This window comes from Pseudophryne corroboree, chromosome 5, assembly GCF_028390025.1.
Source record: "Pseudophryne corroboree isolate aPseCor3 chromosome 5, aPseCor3.hap2, whole genome shotgun sequence".
NCBI lineage: Eukaryota > Metazoa > Chordata > Amphibia > Anura > Myobatrachidae > Pseudophryne > Pseudophryne corroboree.
In genome coordinates, this window is record NC_086448.1 from 54206022 (window position 1) to 54221730 (window position 15709).

General features: G+C 48.3%; 1 protein-coding gene across 1 annotated transcript in view; it reads left to right on the top strand.

The window, feature by feature from the left end:
* Positions 1–2449: 2449 nt before the first annotated feature.
* The window catches only part of ASAP1 (ArfGAP with SH3 domain, ankyrin repeat and PH domain 1), a 413329-nt gene continuing 400069 nt past the window's right edge, over positions 2450–15709 (top strand). The window contains exon 1 of the mRNA XM_063921277.1: positions 2450–3280. The gene's annotated coding sequence lies outside the window, so the exon portion shown is untranslated. The remainder of the gene's footprint in view (positions 3281–15709) is intronic.

A 15709-nucleotide genomic window follows, 5' to 3' on the forward strand; every position in this document is an offset into this window, starting at 1 on the left:
GTATTAATACAGTATATAAATTGTTTTCAGAACACTCCATACACACACACACACATATATATATATATATATATATATATATATATACACGCACACATACATACATATATTTATCTTAATATAGGCAATAGGGGGGCACCAATAATTATCTTGCCTCCGGGCGACTGTGATGAACTTACGCCACTGTTCCTACGGAAACGGTCGTGACACGTGTGTGTTTTTGCTGCCACTCCCCTGAACCGCCCCCAAATGACTCCTAACTCTCAATCACTTTGAAATAAAAGCTCTCTGCGACCACCACAACACGACCATTGCTCAGACGATAATCGCTCAACTGCGGAAAAATCGGGTTTGTGTCCATGCCTGAATCAGCATCTAATTACTAAGGATAATCGTGAAGTGTAAAAACAAACGAAGTGAAACATCACGCTCCCATTCGTAGTAGTCACAGCAAGGAGAGAGAGAAGCGTCTCTGGGGTGGAGGAACCCGGTTGGACAGGAACATCCTGTAGGAAATGCTGTTTTAAGCAGCAGATTTACAACCTGATTATAGGATTTCTAATTCGGGGGATTGCATCTGCTGAGCAGTTAAAAAACACATTTTTGAATGATTCACTCAACTGTTGTAGCCACCGAAAACCCTGGATTGTATACTGGCTTAGCTATTTGCTGGATACGATGACCGCGTCAATTTCCAGGTGTGATTGTGTAAGTGATACACAGAATGGAAGTTGCTATATCAAGAGAGGGGTTCATCTAGACTAGAAAAACAAACAAATTTCCCCAGCACACTACAATGGACCAGCAAAGGAGACATACTGTACATCCTATATGATAATATCAATGCAGAGATCTCAGTTCAAGGGCGTAGCTACCATAGGTGCAGGCAGTGCAGCTCATATGGGGCCCAGAGCTGAGAGGGGCCCACTTTCCTTGTCAAAGTTACACGTGTCATATACATTTTTCACAATTGGGTGGTACGTAGGGGTCCTTGCAAACTTTTTCCTTGGAGCCTGCAATATATCTAGGTATGCCCCTGGACCTGCTCATTGTAGTGTGGTATAAAATGAACTGGAGGGCATTTTAATGTTATATAATATGAACCGGGGCACTGTCATGACGCACAATATGAATGGGGAGCACTATATATCATAATGTGAATACTGTGCGGCATAATGTGTACTGGCAGCTCTGAAATGTGACATAGGGGGAACTTAAGTACTACTGCGATTCATAAAGGAAACTAGGGCACTACTATGGGGCATAACATTAAATAAGGCTCTACTATGGCTCAGAAAATGAACTAGGGCACCACTATAGGGCATAACATTAACAACTGCTGCAAAGAAGTGTCTCTCTGGAAGCATTGGGACAGGGGCCCCTTCAAAATGTTGCTATTGGGCCTACAAACTTCTGGCTACGCCCATGTCTCAGTTACATACATTTACAAATATATAGTTAGCCACCAGCCTCGCCAAGGCGTCTCTGTGTCGGTGGTCCTGAACGACATGATAATGTTACCACTTTGGGACATACATTTATGTATTTTTAATCTGAGAACCAACTCACCTAGAGGAATCCCAAAAATCATGCAATATGGCACTACAAATGTATTGGTCCTTCATAGGTGCATGTAAGGGAAGGGTTAATCCTGACTACAAAAAAACAAACAGAAAATTCCTCAACGCATACCACAATGGACCAGCAAATTCCTGTCACTCATTTTTGAAGGTCATGAGGCTTTTCTCCCTATAATAAATGTATTAAATCACGGCACTGCTGCGATTATTAACAATCCATATTGCGATGGATATTTTCAATCTGTACTGGTAGGAGGCTGGGGGGGACAGCCCAGCAGCTGCCGGAGTGCTGGGCTCGCACCTACAGTAGCTCGATGTGAAACGGGTGCCGTGACATGCAGTCACGCCCCAAAATGTCACTCTTTCGGGGGAATGGCCTCACGGGAACAGGGCCACGTCCCCTTTTCAGTTTTTACATACATCAAAGGCATGCGCCTGTAGTCTCAATCTCCATTAGAAGAAGGTTGGAAGGTATACTAAAATTAAGTCGCGGAGACAGTGATAGTTAATGGTAACTGCTGTCCTTGTAAGTTACTTCCCCGCCATTTTGGAGGAGCCTTTCACATCCGCTGCTAGATGGAGGCTGCAGGAGAGGTATCGAAAGATCTCTCTCCTCCAATTAATGGGCCCTACATACAGGCCGACTGGCCACAGAGGTGCCCGACGGCCGATACGGCGGGGGAGGGGGAGTGACGGGGGGAGTGAAGTTTTGTCACTGAGGGGGCATGCCCAGCGCTCTGTGAGCCACTGGCATACCCCCTCTCCTCCTGTCTCAGCGTCTATTCACCGCTGCTCTGCAAAGCAGGGCAGCGATGACAGGAGCCCCCAACTGCCCCCCCCCCCCCCCCCACCGCAGGACAGTGCGGCCCACGGGTGGGACAGCGGGACAGTCCCAAACAAAACGGGACTGTCCAGCGAAAATCGGGACAGTTGGGAGGTATGGTATTACCCGTAAGCCTCCAAAGGTTAATAGCAGTTTCCGCAATTTTCGCCATCGGAATATAGTGTAAACTAATGAGCTCAAACTCCGAAAAGCTTTGCTTTGATAATAATGGGGACTGCAATCTGCAGCGCTAATTATCCTCAGGCTATTAGTACATTGTAACAATACTTCATTTTCTGATAAATAATAAGTCTCCGATTCATACTTCCTTTATCACCGCCGGATGGTCCATACTGCGGATCAATAGTGTATCCCAATAGCAGAAGCTGGGATACAGGCTGGATGCAATCCCGGAACAGCAGGACGCGTTACTGTAAGAGGAGATGCATTTTCCTGAGTCCTGTATCTCCTCACATTGTGGAATGTGTGCACAGCGTTCAGATTTCCTGTTGAACTCTATAGATTTCCTGAAATCCCTGCTCTGAACCCTAGGGCTTTCCAGAGGCTGGCTTTCCTTTCCTCTTTCACATGGTAGGTAGATCTCCCGTCCTGCTCTCTTCCAGAGGAATAGTGTGCACAGTGGAGAGGCCACTCAGTAGAGGCAAGGGCTCATTCCCAGGGATTGGCCAGATTGTTACAACAGAAGTCAAGTATATACTGTATGTGGTATTCTTCTGTCCTTTGCTGGATTACAAAATAACAGAGGAGTCCTGTACTCGGTGTGTGGAAGTATTATTTTCCCCTGGAACATGGAATAATGATGGATTGTCATCTGGGGCAGGAACTTGGAATGGAAATTGGAGCTGAATATAACCTGGTAAGGTCTCTCGGTATAAGATGTGCCTACCATTGTCTAACTTTAAAATTCTTTTTGGACCATATAGGAAACTGATGTTGAGTAGATGTTTAACAAGAGCGGTAACCGGAGTCATCTGGAATGTTGCAGAGTGTATCTGGATATTTGGAGAACTGCACTATTAATCAGCGAGCTGACAAAGATTTATATAATCTCAATGAAATGTAAAACATATGGGTGTGCTATTCCATTGTGTGCTAGTCATTCCGTCTTCAGGGACAATGGCATGAAAGGGGAAGGGAAAACTAAATTCCTGTACTACAGAGCTTGCACTCTAAGCCACTTTTAACAGCGTCAGGGAGATGTACCAAAGCTTGGAGGGAGGTACAGTAAAGCGGAGAGAGATAAAGTACCAGCCGATCAGCTCCCAACTGTCATTTTTTTTTTTAACACTCCAGGGATTGTGACATTTGGGTGTTGGAGTGTTTCATAAATCCCGTCAGGGTGAGAGGGAAAGTTACGTACATATATTTTGTGGTATATTTTACATGACGTTTCGCTGTTTGCTTATTTTTTAAAAAGAAAGAATTGCCATGTGTAGTAACAGCTAATTACTCCACAAATAGATGCACATCATTATTACTGTATATACGTTTTACAATCTATGGATAATTGATGCCTCTCCTGTAACTGTATAATAGGCAGAGTATCGCCGTATAAGCATGATGTGCATCTGTAGGTATTATAGATTTACTAACATGAAAGATGAAGTGTTAGTATAGAAAATGCACACAAAAAAAATCATTAAAAAAGTACAAAATTACAAGCGGGAATAAAACAGACGAAAACAGTAAAGATAGAGAGCCCTCTCCTAAGGAAGCTGCAATCTACGGTAATTTGGGTATTCTTTCTAATTGGGAATGAACATAGCTGAAGAGTTGACAGTTTGTGAGGTATCCAGTGACAGCAATTAGGTCGACACCCATTGGTCAACTGTGGGTAGGTCGACACTAGAAATAGGTCGACACGGACATTAGGTTGACATGAAAAAAGGTTTACATGAGTTTTTAATGGGGGGTTTTGTGTAGTTTTCTCCGTCAAGTGACCGGGAACCCCAATTAGTGCACCGCGTTCCCTTGCATGGCTTGCTTGGCTCGCCATGCTGCGGGCAAGGTGTCTCGCTGCGCTCAGCACAGGTTACCTTTACCAATCGTAGTCCACGTGGATCGTAAAGTATGAAAAAGTGCAAAAAATGTGAAAAACTTATGTCGACCGTTTTTCATGTCGACCTTGTTTAAGTCGACCTAGTGCCCGTGTCGACCTATTTCTAGTGTTGACCTATTCACTGTCGACCAATGCGTGTTGACCTAATAGGTGACCTAGAGTAGAGGCCCATGTGCAGTGAGATATGTGACTCTGGTGGGGGTGTGGCCACACAATACTGGGGGCATCTTAACGCATTCATTGGCAGGCCAAAGCACTTTGTACCCACCTCCTGCTTTCCAACCTTTAATAAATAGCCCCCTCAGTGCATGGAAAGTCTTCATCTAGGAATCCATGTCTGAGATGATGGAAAATGGAGGTGGGGACCAAGTTGACACATATGCGTGGGTCACAGGTCTGCGGCAGTGCCTGAGTAAATGGTGACATGCTGCAGTAGGGAACATGTACCTCAGCCCCCACAGATGTCGGCCCACATCGCTTCATAAGGTATATGTTCCCCGGCCCAGGTGACCCTGGGTTCTACATATAAATCTGTATCTGCTGACTAACACATATCCAAGCCCTGGAGTGGTTGCTAACTCAGATGCTTAATCGCTCACATTGAAGGCCATATTCAAGTTTGTTGGTGCGACGTCGGTGGCGTCTTAAGACGCACTAAGCGGTATATGATCTCAAAGTGGGTGTCTCAGTCCATGCACTTTCAGAAGTAGGGTTATACACCAGGGAATGGCTTTGTAGCTGTATTTGCAGAAGCATTACCAGTAAAAGACGCACACCCAGGCGCTGCAGGGCCCTTCTAAGAAGCAGGCCCTTAGTGAGGGGGAAAAGGGGGCAGTTATATTTAAACCAGACACCACGGATATTAAGCAGCCGTCCTCTATAGTAATCAGTCAAACTGATACCCCCTTTTCCACTGACTTGAAATCCCTGGGTTGTTGTACATGAATGCACAACAACCCACAATGGCCCTCAGAAGATCGCTAGCTGCTTTCATTCGCAGCGCGAAGATTAGTTGAAAAAGCAGCACTTCTGCGCATGCGTACGGGCTGCAGTACGCACGCGCAAAGTACTTTCACACAAAACTATGCAGTTTTACACAAGGGCGAGAGACAATTTTCAGTCGCTGTGTTGATCGGTGAGTGGTTGACAGGAAAGGGGTGTTTCTGGGTGGTAACTTGCCGTTTTCCGGGAGTGTGCTAAAAAACGCAGGCGTGTCAGGTAAAAACGCAGGCGTGCCTGGGGAAACAGGGGAGTGGCTGGCCGAACGCAGGGCGTGTTTGTGATGTCAAAGCAGGAACTAAACTGACTGAAGTGATCACAATCTAGGAGTAGGTCTGGAGCTGCTCAGAAACTGCATGAAAATTTTTACGAGCAGTTCTGCTAACCTTTCGTTCGCACTTCTGCTATGCTAAGATACACTCCCAGAGGGCGGCGGCCTAGCGTGTGCACTGCTGCTAAAAGCAGCTATCGAGCGATCAACTCGGAATAAGGGCCAATATTTTTTTCAGTGGAAACGGCCCCACCCGGGTCCAGTCACCCGGGACTCCTCCTGTGTACCTAGCAGTGTTTTACACGGGAAGGACCCAGGTGAGCTGCAGTGTAAATGGGTGGACGACTCTGAGCCCGTTTACAGCATGGTGAGAACCGCATTCTGGTGCAAGGAGATGATGTCATTTCCAAGATCCAGCACTGTCACCCACATGCAGTGTGAACGGCGCCGGTGGAAAGGGGCTGTGGAAAAAGGTCTATTTACTAAAATTAATATACAGGATATTATATTATTTGGTATTAACCTTCATATGTAGGTATGTATCACTGTGTGTCAGTGCTCCCAGCTCACAATGGGGGTGATTCAGAGCTGATCGCAGATGTGCTAAATTTAGCACACCTACGATCAGATTCTTTGACATGCGGGGGGACGCCCAGAACAGGGCTAATCTTCCCCACATGTCAGCACCCCCCCACCCCCCAGCACAGATGCGAAAGCATCGCACGGCGGTGATGCTTTCGCACACGCCGAGCAGCTCCCTGCCTGCACAGACTAGATTCGCTGGCAGGTGGCTAACCGCCATGTTTTGGGTCCCCCAGCAACGATACAGTCACGCCTGTGTTGTCCGGACCGTGCCCCCCAACGACGTACTAACTCCGTTGGCACGCCCCCTCCCGCCCCGTGACTGCCTCTGCCTGTCAATCAGGCAGAGGCGATTGCAGCAGTGAGATGCTTTTTGCGGGTTCACTACGATCTGCCGGCGGTCGGGCTCCCGGCGACCAGCATACCGGCGCCGGGAGGCCGACCGCCGGCTTACCGGTAGTGTGGTGAGCGCAAATGAGCCCCTTGCGGGCTCGCTGCGCTCGCCACGCTACGCGCGCCACACTATTTTATTCTCCCTCCAGGGGGGTCGTGGACCCCCACGAGGGAGAATTAGTGTCGGTATGCCGGCTGTCGGGATCCCGGCGCCGGTATACTGTGCGCCGGGATCCCGTCAGTCGGCATACAGAAGACCACCCGCTTTTAGCATGCAGCCGCTGCGTGTGCGCACTAAACAACGGGCTTCAGGGTGTGGCTGCCGTTGCAACAATCACCTCTGAATTAGGCCTATTATCCATTGTACAGAGATCTGGGGTAACCCCCGCAGAGTGGGACTTCTGCTGCACAATATGCATGACCATATGGAGGGATGCCGTCAATTTGCTGGCAGTCGAGATCCCAGCGTTCAGGATACCGACGCCAAAATCCCGCCAGCCGACATTGCCGCCAGCCAGAATCCCAGTCCACGACACCCATAGCGTGGGAATAGATCCTGTGCCGAGCACAGTTAGCCACTGAGCCTGCATCGTGGTGAGCGCAGCGAGCCCGCAAGGGGACTCTTAGCGCTCGCCCCGCTGCCAGCATTCTGGCGGGCGGGATGCCGTTGTTGGGATATGGACAGCCGGTATCCCGTCCGCCCATAATACACACTGAACCCCATCTGGGAACAGATAGATGCAGAAGCTTTTATCCACTAATTCATGCTATTTAAAGGTATTGAGATATTTAGGAGGCAATTCAATTCAGTGTGATGTGTGTGAAGTGCTGCTGTGACGGTGGATTGCAGTCACTCCATAAACCAATTTCGTCGCTCAATTTTTTCGCACCAACTAGAGCAGTTATCCCAACTACTGTCCTCAAGCCACAACACCAGTCCAGGTTTTAAGGATAGCCATATTTGAGCACAGGTAACTCAATTAGTACCTCGGTTATTCTGATTTAACCATCTGTGCTCAAGTATGGATATCCTTAAAACCTGGACTGCTAGTTTGCCTTGAGGACTGAGGTTGGGAAACTGCCATAGAGGCTCTTCCGGATGGCTGCTGCTTGCTACAGACTTCTTTATGCTGATATAAGAATCCACCCATGCTGATAACTTACCAACATCCACTCCACACAAGTAATGGTAGTAAATTGCATTGATGGCTTTTTACAAAGTATCCTGGGAAATTGTACTTAGCCATTTACAACAATCATCTATTAACCTCGGATGTACAAAGTACTGGCTACTTATTAGTAAGCACTTTCTTTTCCTGCATACAGGGAAAGATTATTGTGCAAGTGTAGGAGAACCCGGGGCACAGGGAGCGGATAGGGAGTGGAATCCAGATATTATACCATCTTCTTCTTCTTCTTCTTCTTTTTTTTTTTTTGCTTAGTATTATCATTTTTTTCTATCATGATCTCTATAGTGCTTGGCTTTTACTAAACATTCAGCTACGTTTAAGCATGAGGAATAGCTCCCATGGTCTGAGGCAGTAATTCCTAATGCAGGTACAGAATTTTGTTTGTTCTAACTCAGACAGTAGATCCAAAAGTTCTGAAAACCTGAATAAAAGTAAATTGTTTATGAAAATTACATACACGGAAAAGATCATCACCAGGGAGTGACTAGGGATTGAACCTTTTGAAGCTGGCAGCTCTTGTCTTGGATGTAGGTGGAGATGGGCGAGCATGTACCCCTGGCTCTCAGTTTAATATGTCTGTAAAATTCCTCCAGGTGGATGTACGCTTGGATTGGTTTAAAGGGTCGGAGAATGGATTACTTCCTGCTGTAATGTATATTTTAACTGCATAGTGTGTATCATCTGAGCTTTCAAAAAATAAGAATTTACTTACCGATAATTCTATTTCTCGTAGTCCGTAGTGGATGCTGGGGACTCCGTAAGGACCATGGGGATTAGCGGCTCCGCAGGAGACTGGGCACATCTAAAGAAAGCTTTAGGACTAGCTGGTGTGCACTGGCTCCTCCCCCTATGACCCTCCTCCAAGCCTCAGTTAGGATACTGTGCCCGGACGAGCGTACACAATAAGGAAGGATCTTGAATCCCGGGTAAGACTCATACCAGCCACACCAATCACACCGTATAACTTGTGATCTGAACCCAGTTAACAGCATGATAACAGAGGAGCCTCTAGAAAAGATGGCTCACTACAGCAATAACCCAATCTTTTTGGTAACAATAACTATGTACCAGTATTGCAGACAATCCGCACTTGGGATGGGCGCCCAGCATCCACTACGGACTACGAGAAATAGAATTATCGGTAAGTAAATTCTTATTTTCTCTAACGTCCTAAGTGGATGCTGGGGACTCCGTAAGGACCATGGGGATTATACCAAAGCTCCCAAACGGGCGGGAGAGTGCGGATGACTCTGCAGCACCAATTGAGAGAAACTCCAGGTCCTCCTCAGCCAGGGTATCAATTTTGTAGAATTTTACAAACGTATTTGCTCCTGACCAAGTAGCTGCTCGGCAAAGTTGTAAAGCCGAGACCCCTCGGGCAACCGCCCAAGATGAGCCCACCTTCCTTGTGGAGTGGGCATTTACAGATTTTTTGGCTGTGGCAGGCCTGCCACAGAATGTGCAAGCTGAATTGTACTACAAATCCAACGAGCAATAGTCTGCTTAGAAGCAGGAGCACCCAGCTTGTTGGGTGCATACAGGATAAACAGCGAGTCAGTTTTCCTGACTCCAGCCGTCCTGGATATTTTCAGGGCCCTGACAACATCTAGCAACTTGGAGTCCTCCAAGTCCCTAGTAGCCGCAGGCACCACAATAGGTTGGTTCAGGTGAAACGCTGAAACCACCTTAGGGAGAAACTGAGGACGAGTCCTCAATTCCCCCTGTCCGAATGGAAAATCAGATAAGGGCTTTTACAGGATAATTCTGACACGCGCCTGGCCCCGGCCAGGGCCAACAGCATGACCACTTTCCATGTGAGATATTTTAACTCCAGAGATTTAAGTGGTTCAACCCAATGTGACTTTTGGAACCCAAAACCTACATTGAGATCCCAAAGTGCCACTGGAGGCACAAAAGGAGGCTGTATATGCAGTACCCCTTTTACAAACGTCTGAACTTCAGGGACTGAAGCTAGTTCTTTTTGGAAGAAAATTGACAGGGCCGAAATTTGATCCTTAATGGACCCCAATTTCAGGCCCATAGACACTCCTGTTTGCAGGAAATGTAGGAATCGACCCAGTTGAATTTCCTCCGTCGGGCCTTACTGGCCTCGCACCATGCAACATATTTTCGCCAAATGCGGTGATAATGTTTTGCGGTTACATCCTTCCTGGCTTTGATCAGGATAGGGATGACTTCATCCGGAATGCCTTTTTTCCTTCAGGATCCGGCGTTCAACCGCCATGCCGTCAAACGCAGCCGCGGTAAGTCTTGGAACAGACAGGGTCCATGCTGGAGCAGGTCCCTTCTTAGAGGTAGAGGCCACGGATCCTCCGTGAGCATCTCTTGAAGTTCCGGTTACCAATTCCTTCTTGGCCAATCCGGAGCCACGAATATAGTGCTTACTCCTCTCCATCTTATCAATCTCAGTACCTTGGGTATGAGAGGCAGAGGAGGGAACACATACACTGACTGGTACACCCACGGTGTTACCAGAGCGTCTACAGCTATTGCCTGAGGGTCCCTTGACCTGGCGCAATACCTGTCGAGTTTTTCCCAACGGTTTATAATCATGTGGAAGACTTCTGGGTGAAGTCCCCACTCTCCCGGGTGGAGGTCGTGTTGAGGAAGTCTGCTTCCCAGTTGTCCACTCCCGGAATGAATGCTGCTGACAGTGCTATCACATGGTTTTCCGCCCAGCGAAGAATCCTTGCAGCTTCTGCCATTGCCCTCCTGCTTCTTGTGCCACCCTTGTTTGTTTACGTGGGTGACTGCCGTGATGTTGTCCGACTGGATCAACACCGGCTGACCTTGAAGCAGAGGTCTTGCTAAGCTTAGAGCATTGTAAATGGCCCTTAGCTTCAGGATATTTATGTGAAGTGACGTCTCCAGGCTATACTATAAGCCCTGGATATTCCTTCCCTGTGTGACTGCTCCCCAGCCTCGCAGGCTGGCAACCGTGGTCACCAGGACCCAGTCCTGAATGCCGAATCTGCGGCCCTCTAGAAGATGAGCACTCTGCAACCACCACAGGAGGGACGCCCTTGTCCTTGGTGACAGGGTTATCCGCTGATGCATCTGAAGATGCGACCCGGACCATTTGTCCAGCAGGTCCCACTGGAAAGTTCTTGCGTGGAATCTGCCGAATGGGATTGCTTCGTAGGAAGCCACCATTATACCCAGAACCCTTGTGCATTGATGCACTGAGACTTGGCTCGGTTTTAGGAGGTTCCTGACTAGCTCGGATAACTCCCTGGCTTTCTCCTCCGGGAGAAACACCTTTTTCTGGACTGTGTCCAGGATCATCCGTAGGAACAGAAGACAAGTCGTCGGAACCAGCTGCGATTTTGGAATATTGAGAATCCAATCGTGCTGCCGCAACACTACCTGAGATAGTGCTACACCGACCTCCAACTGTTCCCTGGATCTTACCCTTATCAGGGAATCGTCCAAGTAAGGGATAACTAATATTCCCTTCCTTCGAAGGAATATCATTATTTCGGCCATTACCTTGGTAAAGACCCGGGGTGCCGTGGACCATCCATACGGCAGCGTCTGAACTGATAGTGACAGTTCTGTACCATAAACCTGAGGTACCCTTGATGAGAAGGGTACATTTTTTACATGAAGGTAAGCATCCTTGATGTCCCGAGACATCATGTAGTCCCCTTCTTCCAGGTTCGCAATCACTGCTCTGAGTGACTCAATCTTGAATTTGAACCTCTGTATGTAAGTGTTCAAAGATTTTAGATTTATACTCGGTCTCACCAAGCCGTCCGGCTTTGGTACCACAACAGTGTGGAATAATACCCCGTTCCCTGTTGCAGGAGGGGTACCTTGATTATCACCTGCTGGGAATACAGCTTGTGAATGGCTTCCAAAACTATCTCCCTGTCAGAAGGAGACATCGGTAAAGCCGACTTTAGGAAACGGCGAGGGGGAGACGTCTCGAATTCTAATTTGTACCCCTGAGTATCACCTGAAGGATCCAGGGGTCTACTTGCGAGTGAGCCCACTGCGCGCTGAAATTCATTGAGACGGGCCCCCCACCATGCCTGATTCTGCTTGTAAAGCCCCAGCGTCATACTGAGGGCTTGGCAGAGGCGGGAGAGGGTTTCTGTTCCTGGGAACTGGCTGATTTCTGCAGCCTTTTTCCTCTCCCTCTGTCACGGGGCAGAAAAGAGGAACCTTTTGCCCGCTTGTCCACGAAAAGACTGCGCCTGATAATACGGCGTCTTCTCATGTTGAGAGGCGACCTGGGGTACAAACGTGGATTTCCCAGCTGTTGCCGTGGCCACCAGGTCTGAAGACCGACCCCAAATAACTCCTCCCCTTAATAAGGCAATACTTCCAAATGCCGTTTGGAATACGCATCACCTGACCACTGACGTGTCCATAACCCTCTACTGGTAGAAATGGACAACGCACTTAAACTTGATGCCAGTCGGCAAATATTCCGCTGTGCATCACGCATATATAGAAATGCATCTTTAAAATGCTCTATAGGCAATAATATACTGTCCCTATCTAGGGTAACAATATTTTCAGTCAGGGAATCCGACCACGCCAACCCAGCACTGCACATCCAGGCTGAGGCGATTTCTGGTCGCAGTATAACACCAGTATGTGTGTAATACATTTTAGGATATCCTCCTGCTTTCTATCAGCAGGATCCTTAAGGGCGGCCATCTCAGGAGAGGGTAGAGCCCTTGTTCTTACCAGCGTGTGAGCGCTTTATCCACCCTAGGGGGTGTTTCCCAACGCACCCTAACCTCTGGCGGGAAAGGATATAATGCCAATAACATTTTTATCAGTTGTTATCGGGGGAAACCCACGCATCATCACACACCTCATTTAATTTCTCAGATTCAGGAAAACTACAGGTAGTTTTTCCTCACCGAACATAATACCCCTTTTTGGTGGTACTCGTATTATCAGAAATGTGTAAAACATTTTTCATTGCCTCAATCATGTAACGTGTGGCCCTACTGGAAGTCACATTTGTCTCTTCACCGTCGACACTGGAGTCAGTATCCGTGTCGGCGTCTATATCTGCCATCTGAGGTAACGGGCGCTTTAGAGCCCCTGACGGCCTATGAGACGTCTGGACAGGCTGTCTCATGTCAACCACTGTCTTTTATACAGAGCTGACACTGTCACGTAATTCTTCCAACAGTTCATCCACTCAGGTGTCGACCCCCTAGGGGGTGACATCACTATTACAGGCAATCTGCTCCGTCTCCACATCATTTTTCTCCTCATACATGTCGACACCAACGTACCGACATACAGCACACACACAGGGAATGCTCTGATAGAGGACAGGACCCCACTAGCCCTTTGGGGAGACAGAGGGAGAGTTTGCCAGCACACACCAGAGCGCTATATATATACAGGGATAACCTTATATAAGTGTTTTTCCCCTTATAGCTGCTGTATTGTTTATACTGTGCCTAATTAGTGCCCCCCTCTCTTTATTTAACCCTTTCTGTAGTGTAGTGACTGCAGGGGAGAGACAGGGAGCTTTCCTCCAACGAAGCTGTGAGGGAAAATGGCGCCAGTGTGCTGAGGAGATAGGCTCCGCCCCCTTATTGGCGGCCTTATCTCCCGTTTTTTGTGTATTTTTGGCATGGGTTAAATGCATCCATATAGCCCAGGGGCTATATGTGATGCATCTTTTGCCATTTAAGGTATTTTTATTGCGTCTCAGGGCGCCCCCACCCAGCGCCCTGCACCCTCAGTGACCGGAGTGTGAAGTGTGCTGAGAGCAATGGCGCACAGCTGCGGTGCTGTGCGCTACCTTTTTGAAGACAGGACGTCTTCTGCCGCCGATTTTCCGGATCTCTTCAGGCTTCTGGCTCTGTAAGGGGGCCGGCGGCGCGGCTCTGGGACCCATCCAGGCTGGGCCTGTGATCGGTCCCTCTGGAGCTAATGTCCAGTAGCCTAAGAAGCCCAATCCACTCTGCACGCAGGTGAGTTCGCTTCTTCTCCCCTTAGTCCCTCGATGCAGTGAGCCTGTTGCCAGCAGGACTCACTGAAAATAAAAATCCTAAAACTAACTTTTCACTAAGCAGCTCAGGAGAGCCCCTAGTGTGCACCCTTCTCGTTCGGGCACAGAAATCTAACTGAGGCTTGGAGGAGGGTCATAGGGGGAGGAGCCAGTGCACACCAGCTAGTCCTAAAGCTTTCTTTAGATGTGCCCAGTCTCCTGCGGAGCCGCTAATCCCCATGGTCCTTACGGAGTCCCCAGCATCCACTTAGGACGTTAGAGAAACATCTGTATATTGGGGGTCATTCCGAGTTGATCGCTCGCTAGCAGTTTTTAGCAGCCGTGCAAACGCATTGTCGCCGCCCACTGGGGAGTGTATTTTCGCTTTGCAGAAGTGCGAACGCCTGTGCAGCAGAGCGCCTGCAAAATCTTTTTGTGCAAAACAAGACCAGCCCTGTAGTTACTCTTCATGTGCGTTGACGGAGGGACGGCTTTTGACGTCACACACCCGCCCAGCGTTCGACCAGCCACGCCTGCGTTTTCCCAGACACGCCTGCGTTTTTCTAAGCACTCCCTGAAAACGGATCAGTTGCCACCCAGAAACGCCCCCTTCATGTCAGTCTTCCTGCGTTCGGCCGTGCGACAGGAATGTTTGTTACACTCTGTGCAAACCCACGATGCTCATTGTACCCATACGACGCGACTGCGCATTGCGGTGCATACACATGCGCAGAAATGCTGATTTTTAGCCTGAAGGCTGCGCTGCGAACAACGGCAGCTAGCGATCAACTCGGAATGACCCCCTTTGTATATTCTTGGTTCCTTCCCCTGAGAATACTCTCCTTTTCATTACATTTTATTGAAGCTAATAAATATCTGCTTGCTTCCATCTTCTGTGTATCATGTGACTACCAGATAAGTGCCAATCGCTTATCCAGTGTTTGCAAACTAATCCTCTGCTCGCTACAAAAGCAGAACTGGCCCATGTTAAGCGAGCAGTAGAGAAGTAGCTATCACCCTCTAGCAGACGCTGCAATGGCATTACCACACGCATACCAAGAATAAGCGGTACTCAGTGCCTTGTGACATTGGGGTCTATGAGGGACATGTACTAAGCAGTGATAAAGGTGGAGAAGTGAACCTGTGGAGAAGTTGCCCATGGCAACCAATCAACTGCTTTGTATATTTTTGTAGTATGCAAAATATAAATGTTACGTCAATGCTGATTGGTTGCCATGGGCAACTTCTCCACTGGCTCACTTCTCCACTTTTATCACTGCTTAGTACATCTCCCCCAATGTACTAAGCCTTGGAGAAAGATAAAGTGGGCGGAGATAAAGTACCAGCCAACCAGCTACTGTCATTTTCCAAGCTCAACCTATAACTGGGGAGTTAGGAGCTGATTGGCTGGGACTTTATTTCTGTCCACTTTATCTGTCTCCAAGGCTTAGTACATAGACCCCTGAACCACTTAGGATGCAGTAATATATGACAGTAATACCCCTTTTAGATCTCCAGCTTTAAACATGAGCGTGTATAACCCGTGTTGCTGTGTGGTCTTAAAGGGCCCGATTGAAATAATCTGGGTCGAGAGACCTGGTATTCCAACTCGGGTGGCGAGCAGCAGGGCCGGCTCCAGGCACGTTCCAATAGAGCGGCCGAACATGGCACCGCACTTTATGGGTGCCGCTAGCTCTGGCCGCCATATTGGAGCCTGTAGCTGTCCCTACAGCAGCAGCACTGCAGTGTCCGCCTACTAGCAGAGACGTGCACTGCATACACAGCCCTGTGTAAACCCCCCT